The following is an 11336-nucleotide window of genomic DNA, read 5'->3' as shown; positions in this document are numbered from 1 at the left end:
CATCAAAGGCCAAACGTCTCTCCTTAAATCTGTTCTCTATCTCGAGCATTGCCCTGACACTAGTGTACACAGCATCGCCTTCCTCCAGTATGCAATCAAGATCAGGGCTTTGGAGCTGCTCATTTTCATTGTGATGGACAAGAAATGTGAGAGAATTACAAGCGCACTGAGCATTTCTGGAGTACTCATTATATCTAGCATCAGCCTGGCAGTGGGAGGCTCTGACATACATCACATCTGGCTGGCTGGCTGTGACCTGTACAGGGGCTGTGTGACCAGACTCTGCTGTGTGTGTCTGCTGACTGGGTACACCAACTTCTAAGCTCAGCTTCCTCCAACGCTGTTTTGATGCTTCTGATCTTTTCCCTCGCCTTGGCATGGTTATCCCGAGTTCAGCAGTTTTTCCCCAAAGAAAATAAGCTTGTTGCAAAGTATTTACTCTTTATTACACTATTGGACACAGATAAAATGTACCTTTGTTCCCTATAGGATCAATAAGTGATGAAAATGTGTACAAAAGTGACAAACACTGCTATAGAAATGCAATCAGCGTAAATCTAACAGGAATAAATGTAAATATTTTCTGTAAATTTACTTATATTCCAAATTTAAGGTGCAAGTGTTAATACCACTATACAATGAACACTACTGTAAGAACTGGGTGATATGACAGTTTTTTTTTTATAGTTTTTTTCACTCAAACAGTATTTCTCACTCACTTCAATGTTCTACACAGGTCAATATAAAAGTTCAAATGTCCACTTAGGTTGTTGATTCTCTTTTGATACCTTATACAATGTAGCTGTAAATTGGCAGATATGGCTATTGACAACTGAAATTGAGACTATATTTATCAGCTACAATCAGTAATAGGATGTAGCCTACTCTTGTATTTGGAAGCAGCAAACACTTATTTCCACTATATTTACAAAATATGTTTGCAATAGAATTCAGACAGCTACAGACAGGTCTAAGGAATTACCTGACCTTACTCAATATTTAGATGTTACGTCTTTAAATATACACTGGTAGAGAACGGTATGTATTGCAGTAAATGCAATTCAGAGATAGAAATGTCAGTAAGTGCGATCTCAATACAGAAATATGAAGAATGATCTGTATCAGCTTATCTATTAATTGTTCTGTCTCCAAAAGAACTGAAAATAATGTAATAACTCCTTTTCAGTGTAATGTCAGTCAAATTTGAGTTCTGAGACGACTCAACTCAATTGCCTGGTAATCAGTAATAGAATGTACTTTTGAAATATTACAAGCAGCAGGCTATTTCTACTTGTTTAATTTGAATGTAATTCAGTAAACACAAATCTAAATCAAATCAATGTAATATGTAAGTGTTGTGTATATAACTGGTATCCGTCTAAAATACACACAGTAGATAGCAACAGATGTAAATAAATGTGTATCAAGAGTTCTGTATCAATAAACTATTAAAATTTGTCTAATTTCTTATGTCAAATGCAACAGATCAGTTGATTTTAATTCAGTGTAAACAAATTCAATTCAGCTCACTCAGTTGAGCATGAAGTATTAGGGAAAAGTCTAAACAAATATGAGTGCTTTCAGCATCAGTATTCTACCACCTGTTTACCATTCACCAGTCAGGTACGTTGTTCTGCTGACAGGATACGGCTGCTTCAGATGTGTCGAGTTTCTTCTCCTTGGCAACTTTTAATAAACACTTTGATATGGCTATTCAGATCAAACAAATGGATTCTACTCAGACTGTTATTAGCGTGGATCTGCAACAATCAAAATTAACTTATGTATAAAATTCTCAATAGTTTAAATATAATTCAGTACACACAAGTCTAAAGAACTCTAAACAGTCTAAACAATTAAATATATGTAGTTAACTCAGTTCAATATTCTTTCTATTCAGTTTCAATATTAAAGTACTCAGTAGTTCTGTAGTCTATGAATAGCAATTCTTTAAATTCTGTCTGGATACAGATTAGTGCTTTTCAAATCCTGCCAAATGCAGTGGGAGCACAGTTAGCAACAGAGAGAGTGTGAAAGAGAGAGAGAGAGAGAGAGAGAGAGAGCAAACGAATTCAGAGAGAGACAATTCGGTGTAATGGGGTGTGAGTGCAATCAGACAATGCAATCAATATAGTGAACACCAAAGCAATGTATCAAAAGGTGCAAATCTCAAAATCGTTTTTCAAAGCAGTTTCTCAAAGCAGAATCTCAAATTGTGTCACACAATGGTAGAATGTCATCCAAAATTAGATAGAGTGGGATAGACTAGAGGAGAGAAAGATAGAATAATCCAAAATTTAGATAGAGCAGTATAAGGGACAGAAAGAGAAGAAAATCCAAAAAAAGACAGAGCGGTATAGACTAGAGGGATAGAAAGATGGAACGTGTATAGAGGTGCAACTGGAACCAGCGGCAGCAGCAGCAGCACACCTGTAAGACAAGAAGAAAAAATTCATAAGACACGGTTGTTGAGTAAAATAATTGAAATTAACAAACCAGTACCTGTAACACTTGTTCATAGATGCACGGCTAAAAACAATGTTGTTCTCCTTGAACAAGGGTAAACTGTACGATTAGATGCCTGTCAGCTTACATCCAGTTTGGGTTAATGCTGTACTGATGTTTGAAAAGGTTTACAATGTCAACTGTGCAATGAACATGAAACAGACATAGCCTACTGTGGTGTACAGACCTGTCAGAAACAAATCAGAACAAGTTAATATGCACATCTGTCATGTATCTCTATAGCCCTACAGCCTATTTACAGTAATTAGGCAAGGTTTACAATTAGGAGTGAGCGTAGTCTTACAAACCAACTACAGCATCCACTGTGGACAATGGGCTCTTTATATGCTTGTCAGATTACTCTAAAATTGTATTAGGAAAACTGTGGATAATTTCATAAAATATTGTGTTATGTTCCACTGACCTTATTTTGACTGTAGACTAATAGAAAGACACAGAATAAAATCACTGAAAACAAATTCTGAATTGCCACATGTTTTTTCTTGTTGTATTTGCTGAGTATTGATTGAAATTTGTTCAATGAGCAATACCACTTAAATGTTTGCACTGCACACACTCAAGAGTCCAAGTTTTAAGGCAGTTGCTTAAAGATTTTGGTCAACTCCCTTGACTTTTTGCACACTTTGTTATGACAAAATATATATATTTGGGATTCTTGTGTTTGAGTACTGTCCACTATACACTCTAAAATACTATTACTACATTAGAATATACAAACTATTGCAGTGATACTACAGGTGCTGAAATCCCTATTTTCTAAGAATTTGTTTTGGTACTTTGCTTTGGTACTGTAAAAAGTGTGAACTTGCTGATGAGGGTAGCTCAGGACAAATCGACAATCTCTGTGAGAGTGAGAAAGAGAGAGATGGGTTAGACAAAAGCAGCTGATCAGAGCAAATTGCCACAGCAACATCACAGCAGGGACACAACTATCCATACAGCGTGGCTTGTTGTGTGTTAAGGTCCAACATTAACAGTTAGACATACAGTATATACTCTCCCTCCTCCTCACCATTACAATATCAAAGGGCTTCTTAGCAGCCACATTATGAAACAAATTAAATCAACAGCGGCACTGGTTTGACCTTTGACCCCTGTGTGAACGGGGAAAAATGCCCACAAAACCTGAGTAAGGAAAAAAAAAAAGGGAGAAACCTTGGGAAGGCTACACAAAGCAGGATGTGAGAGAGTGGGCAGACTGAAATCAATAGAATAAACCCAAAACTGCCCTGCAGCACAAAGATCACATGTGTGAATCATAACATGAGTGGCAACCTAAAATTAACTCACCTTGAGGATGTGATCACCAGAAATGAAATCTGTGAACAAAGGAGGAGGAAAAAAAAACACTTAACTTTACCACTAAGCAGTCACAAACAAAAACAAAAACACCTAAGCAATTCAGAAAAAGTATAATTGTCATAGTAAAAACCACCATCAAAACACATAATGACATATTAAAATACTACATTAGAATATACAAACTATTGCAGTGAGAGTATAGGTGCTGAAATCCCTATTTATTCTAAGGATATATTTGGGTACTGCACTGTAACCAGCAGTATTTAATGTTGAAGGTAAAATGTAGAGAATGTTCCTGTTCACTTGATTGGAACTACTTTAAAACACACGTGAACACACTGCATACTCACACACAGAGCAGGAGTCTCAGCAACGGCAATCTGTAAATACAGGGTAAATACAAGAGCAATGAGACATTGACACACCCCAGAGCTGTCAGAAGACAAAGCTGTTGAAAAGAGGCAAAATTACTGTAAAGCATGAACATTCATAACTCAAAAACTACAAATCCTATCACTCAAATATTTACACATAAGAAAGCAGTGTGCTGGAAGATATAACCACCACAACTGCATTGCAAAGAAAATTGAGGGGATGAAATACGAACATGTATGCAGGCATAGATTTTTGCCCTGTTTTAAATGGTATTGCAAGGGATTTACAAGGCAATGTAAATCCCTTGTAAAGTGATAGACATATGCTAAGAGGTTATTGATTAGTTCATGAATTTACCACTAAGCAGTCACAAAAAACACCTAAGTAATTCAGAAAAAAAGTACAATTGTCATAGTAAAAACCACCATCAAAACACATGACATATCAAAATACTACATTACAATATACAAACTATTGCAGTGAGACTATAGGTGATGAAATCCCCATTTATTCGAAGCATATATTTGGGTACTGCACTGTAACCACAAGTATTTCATGTTGAAGGTAAAAAGTAGCGAATGTTTCTGTTCACTTGATTGGAGCTACTTTAAAACACACATGAACACATCCTCACCCACAAAGCAGGAGTCTCAGCAAGGGCAATCTGTAAATACAGGGCAAATACAAGAGCAATGAGACATTTACACACACCCCAGAGCTGTCAGATCACAAATACAGGCTAGTCTTCTCTTACGTTTAACTAGTCTCAAATATCTTTATCTGTATCATCTCAGTGACAATGAAAAAACACCACCCGGTTTATCTAAAAAAATTTTGGCCAGGTTACTATGTTGTAGCTTTAATTGGCCGCTATTTTTACATCTGTTTTTTCAAACTAATGCAATTTCTAGCTATGACCGATAAGATAGCCACATTAACGTTAGCCCGGTTAGCTAGTGAAGTGGTCAACCTTGGTTGTCGACTGGAAATAACTTGTCAACAATGCTAACTAACATTATTAACGTTAACGTTACATAAAGAGTAATGTCAGTCTCTTGCTAGCTAAGCAGGCTAACGTTAACACTGGGCAGTTGACGTTTTCAAAGCAGTCTTCAACGCTACCAACCTAACATTAATGTCTGAAAGCTGTCGCTTGTCTCAGTTAGCAAGTAATGTTAAATCTAATGACATTTTAAAAACAGAAACAATGTCTCAGCCTACATTGGACCAACATAGCGGTAAAATGACCGTTAAGTTGGCCGATAAAGCGACGTTGCCCTCACCTTCTCTTACCAAAACACAAATGATATTTTTCTAACCGTCACAGGCAGCTTTTACACGTGGTGCGTTCAGGTGAACTGGGAAATGGGAGACTTCCAGCTTGTCAAAGCCACTCGATGCACACAGACGCTACATGCGTTAAGCTCACCAGAATATCAATGAATACAACTTCCGGTTTAGGCTTTCAGCCTTCAAAATAAAAGCCATAAAGTTTAAACCTTAAAATATAGATTTAAACAGATTTATTTTTATTTATTCATCAAATCCAATACGTGTGTGTGTGTGTGTGTGTGTGTGTGTGTGGCCCCCTACGTGTGTATGAAAGTGGAGAAGTGCAGACAGCAGCATTAGGAGAGCTGCATTAGGAGAGAAGTAGTAGAAGTAGTAGTAGTAGTAGCAGTAGTAGTGATAGCAGTAGCAGTAGTAGTAGTAGTATTAGAGGTAGCAGTATTAGACGTAGTAGTAGTAGCAGTAGTAGTAGCTGCAGTAGCAGTAGTAGTGGCAGTAGTAGTAGCAGCATTAGAAATAGTAGTAGTAGTAACAGTAGTAGTAATACTAGTAGCAGTAGTAGCAGTAGTAGTAACAGTATTAGAAGTAGTAGTAGTATTAGAAGTAGTAGCAGTAGTAATAGTAGCAGTATTAGAAGTAGTAGTAGTATTAGAAGTAGTAGCAGTAGTAATAGTAGTAGTATTAGAAGTAGTAGCAGTAGTAATAGTAGCAGCATTAGAAGTAGTAGCAGTAGTAATAGTAGCAGTATTAGAAGTAGTAGTAGTATTAGAAGTAGTAGCAGTAGTAATAGTAGCAGTATTAGAAGTAGTAGTAGTATTAGAAGTAGTAGTAGTAGTAGAAGTAGCAGTAGTAGTACTATTAGCAGTAGTAGTTTTAGCAGTAGTAGTAGTAGTATTAGAGGTAGTAGTAGTAGCAGTAGTAGTAGAAGTAGCAGTAGTAGCAGTATTAGAAGTAGTAGTAGTAGTAGTAGTAGCTGCAGTAGCAGTAGTAGCAGCAGCATTAGAAATAGTAGTAAGTTGATTACAGTTGAAAGAAAGTTGAAGAAGTTGAATTGTAGTAAAATGAAGTGAAAAAGTTGAATTGGAGCACTAATGCTGACCAAACGTACCTAACTGAAAAACTACAAATCCCAGCACTTAGATATTTACATTGTGAGAAAGAGTAGGACTGGCTGAACATTTTAATGTGTAATATATGCATGTAGTCTTAAAGTTGTGGACATTGTGATAGTTCAAATATGTGTAAGCAGAAAAAATCTGCTCATAGGAGCCAAAAACTGAACAGCACTAGTGTTGAACAAACCATCATAGCTCAAAAACTACAAATGCTACCACTTAGATATTTACATTGTCAGTGACAGAAGAAGTAGCTGAACAGTGTGATATATAATATATGTATGTAATGTGAAAATAGTGGAAACTACATCAGTTTAAATACTGAATGTGCAAGAAGAAAAAGCTGTTTAAAGTAGGCAAAATTACTGTAAAGCACTAGTGTTGAACAAACCATCACAGCTCAAAAACTACAAGTGCTATTACTTAGATATTTACATTGTGAGTGACAGAAGGAGTAGCTGAACAGTTTGCTTTAAAATATATGTATGTAGTATGAAAATTGTGGGAATAGTGACAGTTTAAGAATGTGGAAATGACAAAGCTGTTTAAAAGTTAGATAGGGGCCGTAAAACACAGTTTTGCACTAGTGTTGAACAAACCATCATAGCTGAAAAAGTCTAAACACTATGACTTAGATATTTACATTGTGAGTGGCAGAAGGAGTAGCTGAACAGTTTGATGTGTAACGTAGGGTTGGGCGGTATCCAATTTTTGACACCGTTAAACCTTCCCCAAATTTTCCCGCGGTATACGGTATTACCATCTGATAAAAAATCACATTGTATGGCTTGGAGGGAGCCGCCAATTCCAAATGATGAATTTATGTAGTCGCTGCTATACCGTTTCCTGCCACAAGGTGGCTGCAGTGCACTTCAACTGTGATTTTCACACGACAAAAATGTGATACATGTTCCAGTTTTATTCTCTGAACAACATCAGAAACGGAATAGCAAACGTTGCATATTTACAACAGAATATTGAAACAATAACAACAAAACATGTACAAAATTAACAACATGTCATCTATCTTTATTTCTAATTCCCTCTGTTTGATAAGTATATTTGCTCCTATTTTAGTACGAAGCCTCCTTGTTTTCTGATCTGCTTCTGTTACGGTACGTTAGGTAGACGTTTTTTTGTTACTGCAATGCATTACGATAATTACGGTAATCGACGACGGCATGCTCCAGAGACTTCCGCCGGCCGAGCCGTCTTGTGGCACTTGTACGTTACTGCAAACTACAGTTACAAACAGGCACCAGGAGTTTACCAGTATCCACCGTTGTTTGCATGTAAGCTGAAGCTAACTGAAGCTAACTGAACCTGGGCACCGATGTGTTCCCGGTGATCCGGCCGAGATTTCGGCGGGGGTCCGGGGCTTGGATCGGGAGGATCAATGCGGGCCGTGGGCGCGGTGGAGAGGCAGCGGCGGAGAGAGGAGACGGACACAGTCCAGCCGTGTACTAGGTTTTGACCTAGTTTTTTCCCCCGGCCTGTATTTGAGGCCGGCCTTTATTTGTTCGTGTCGACCACAGCCCCGGCCATTATCGGAGACCCGGCTTTTAATTCACTACAGGCCACTATTAGAGGAAATACGGTATTTACTTTTTCCAGCTTGAGCAGGGCACGTAACGGACTTACAACTTTGCCTGCGGTGCTGAACACCCGCTCTGATGGTGAGCTTGTGGCACACGCGCACAAGTACTTTCGGGCCACCCTCGACATCAGCAGAAAGCGGCTGGTTCCATTTGACTTCCACCAGAGAAGGGGATCTTCGTCTCCGTGAATCACAGGCTCGCGACAATAGGCATTCATCTCTGATTCTGCTTGCTCCTCTATGGTGCCGAGTCCGACGGGACCTGCCGCGCCCGCCGCATCAGCTTTTTTTTGCAAGAGACTGCCCAAAGTTATCTTTTTTTTCGGGGGTGCAGGTTGGGCATCTCTCTCCTCTTCTTCTGCCAGAAATTTTTTTATGACGGTAATGAAACGGACACCGTTGCTATTTTCAAATACCCCGGGATACCGTATTACCGTATTACCCTAGTGTAACGTGTATATAGTGTGAAAATTGTGGGAGTCATGACAGTTTAAGAAATTTGAATATTTAGTTAAAAATCACAGCATCTGAAGTCTGAAGAGTAGCTAGAGTGGGGATGACATCACACACTCTAGCAAGCTGAACATTCCACCATTCATTTCTATTGGGAAAAAATTCCCGTTTAAACGTAAATAGCGGAAAAACTAAACATCGGAACGCTTAGAAAAGTAATAGCACGCTATTCCCGAACATGCTGAACGTTTGAGAGTTGGAACCGCATCGATAGCTCAAACGGTTCAAGCCGCATTAAAGTTTAAAAAAGTGTCCGGAAGAATAAAAAGAAGTTGAAGATATTGAAAAATAATAATAAGTAAGACGGATAACAATAGTTTGCTTGCTGAAGCAAGCACACTAAATAGTTTGCTTGCTGAAGCAAGCACACTAATAAGTAAGATGGATAACAATAATTTGCTTGCTGAAGCAAGCACACTAATAATAAGTAAGGAGAATAACAATAGTTTGCTTGCTGAAGCAAGCACACTAATAATAACCTTTATTTGTATAGTACCTTTCATACACAACATGCAGCTCAAAGTGCTTTACACCAATAAAAGGCAGATAAGAGACAGATAAAAAGATAAAATTCATATAAAAGAACAAGCAAGATGCATTGCATAAACAATTATTGACAAACTCTGTTCTGTTTCTGATGTCTGACAACCTCCCGGGTGTTCAGTGATGATTAGGAGACACCATGCTAAGTGGCTCACCAGTGCTAATTAACTTAATCTTTTTAAATATCTTAACGTGTGTTTTGAGTCTAGATAGGAGCCAGTTTGCCTCTTACATTGCTGGTAGTGGACCCAGGTAGAGAAACGTGATTTGTAAAGTGATTTCATGTGCCGGTTGGCACCTTCAGCAAGATGACATGATTAAACATAAGTAGAATTAAACCTTGCTGGCCATTTCTGCAAAATAGCTGATCATTTGTCAGCTGTTTGGTGGCTTGAAACAACACCTTTTCTTATACTCAAATAAATTGAACATGATTCACCTCATAAAAGTTGGCCTTGCTGCAGGGCTGCTTCTGTTGAAATGCATGAGATTGTTATACATATATTTTTGTTTTTGTTTATTGTAATAATGAGCATATGAACTTTTAACTATGAGAAATTATGTGCTGATACTCTCTGCAGGGAGCATGCTGCTTAAAGCAAAACTTGATGATGTCCAAAAATGTGTTAGAATAACAGTGTTGACAACTGTAACTAACTGACATTAACTTTATGCAAAACCTAGACTCCGCCCAGTCATCTCCTCTTCAACCGCCATCTCCCGAAGCTGTGGAGACCTCGTTGAATATTTGAAAAGGTGAGAAACAAAAATGGTTTAGCTAAATTAGTTGACTGTTAAATTGACTAAATATGCCACGTATAAGTCAATTTAACAGTCAACTAATTTTAGCCAAACTTCAATGTTTAATTTCTATGTTAATATTGCTAGCTAATGTTAACATTCAAATTTGAATTAAACGCATAGGTGGTAGCTAACGTAAACTAAAGAAAGAATAATCTCCATCTCTCACTTTCTGGCAAGCTACCTTTTGGGCATCTCCAGAGGTCACAGCAATCAAGGGCTGGCTTTTGTTGGTCGGCTTAGTTGAGTTTTGTTTCTCACTTAATTGGTGTGGTATCTAGGGACCACTGTTTTTTAAATTTGATTAATGAAAGTTGGTAGGCCAGACAGTGTGACCAGATTAGTGGCATGGTCAAAAGATATCACTGAGGGCGTTTCGGGGGTATACCCTTTGTTAATCTTGAGCATTTCATATGGAATTTGAAATTTGAGTGTTACATGGCTGCTGATTGGCTGAGCTGATTACATTCTTGTGTTACAGGACTTCTGTTTGGATGAGCTGACTACAGGCTAGTGTTACCTGACTTCTGATTGGCTGAGCGGAGGACAGGCGAGTGTTACATTACTGCTGATTGGCTGTGCTAATGACAGGCTAGTGTGACAAGATTGCTGATTGGCTGAGCTGACTATATTTGAGTGTTACATGACTTCTGGTTGGCTGAGCTGACTACATTTGAGTGTTACATGGCTGCTGATTGGCTGACCTTAATACAGTCTAGTGTTACATGACTTATGATTGGCTGAGCTGACTACAGGCTAGTGTTACATGGCTGCTGATTGGTTGAACTCAATACAGGCTAGTGTTATATGACTTCTGATTGGCTGAGCTGAGGACAGGCGAGTGTTAGATTGCTGCTGATTGGCTGTGCTGATGACAGGCTAGTGTTACAAGATTGCTGATTGGCTGAGCTGACTATATTTGAGTGTTACATGACTTCTGATTGGAAGAGCTGACTTCAGTGTAGTTTTACATGACTGCTGATTGGCTGAGCTGACTACAGGCAGGTATTACATGACTTCTAATTTACTAACCTGACTACATTTGAGTGTTACATGGCTGCTGATTGGCTGGGCTGACTACAGTGTAGTTTTACATGACTGCTTATTGGCTGAGCTGACTACAGTCTGGTGTTACATGACTGCTGATTGGCTGAGCTGACTAAATTTGAGTGTTACATGGCTGCTGATTGGCTGACCTTAATACAGTCTAGTGTTACATGACTTATGATTGGCTGAGCTGACTACAGGCTAGTGTTACATGGCTGCTGATTGGC

The sequence above is a fragment of the Centroberyx gerrardi genome, chromosome 5 (assembly GCF_048128805.1).
Source record: "Centroberyx gerrardi isolate f3 chromosome 5, fCenGer3.hap1.cur.20231027, whole genome shotgun sequence".
NCBI lineage: Eukaryota > Metazoa > Chordata > Actinopteri > Beryciformes > Berycidae > Centroberyx > Centroberyx gerrardi.
The sequence above is the reverse complement of the archived record's forward strand: the minus strand, read 5'-3'. Positions refer to the sequence as shown.